The sequence below is a fragment of the Octodon degus genome, unplaced genomic scaffold (genome assembly GCF_000260255.1).
Source record: "Octodon degus isolate 3935 unplaced genomic scaffold, OctDeg1.0 scaffold00372, whole genome shotgun sequence".
In the NCBI taxonomy this organism is placed as follows: domain Eukaryota; kingdom Metazoa; phylum Chordata; class Mammalia; order Rodentia; family Octodontidae; genus Octodon; species Octodon degus.
The window spans coordinates 445,135-446,053 of record NW_004524948.1 but is presented as its reverse complement, the minus strand read 5'-3'; positions in this window follow the sequence as shown (position 1 = coordinate 446,053).

Genomic DNA, 919 nt, shown 5'->3' with positions numbered 1-919 from the left:
ATATTGTTGCCTTCGTAGCAATTATTCACAGCACAAGATGCACATATGATCTCTTCTCTAAACAATATTAGTACAAATCTTTTCATTGAACTAAAAGAAAGTAGCTGCGTATCTATCTTATTTTGTATATACATATATGTACATTTTTTTTTCACTACAAAATGGTCTTTCATTTATATCCCCCCTTTTTGTTTTGTTTTCTCAGAGATGGGTGCTCCATTGCTGTTAGAGAAGTTGTATTTGGAGAAGTCTTTAAAGGACCTTTTCATACTTGACACCAGTTCAAATATTGTGAGTATTTGAATTCAGCAAAATATACCAATATAATCCAATAGTCCACAATAGTTGTGGGTTATCAGCAAAGCTGGCAATTATGAGAAGTTGTTGACTTGAACCTTTTACAACTCAGCATATTAATATGGCTTTACTTTTTAAAGCTCATATTTGGGGCCGGGGAGATGGCTCGGTAGAATAAGTGCTTCCCTGGCAAGCACAAGGGTCTGAGTTCAATCCCCGGTTCCACAAAAAAACTCGTATTTATACCTTTCTGTTGGATGGTTAAGACCAAATTAAAGAAAGATCTATACAACTAAAAATGTAACTTTTTATCTGACAAGGTCAGTCAAATCTCCTCAGGATTTACCCTGAAACCATGTAGAGCAGCTTGTAGATCTTTTGTCAGTGTCACCCATGTAGATGAGTCACAGCCATTGCTTGGCCAATATGCTCTCTGTGAAAGATTGAGAGAATGTTTTCTCTCCATGTGACTCTCCTTAGGTACACTCTACATCATCCATCACTTTCCTCTTTGGCCCCATAATTTCCTTGATCAGAAAATTTGGGACACTACCGAGGTACATGACATTACAGTACAAGTTCTCATATGTCCTGAGTCTTAATTGATCTTAGAAGGCTAGGG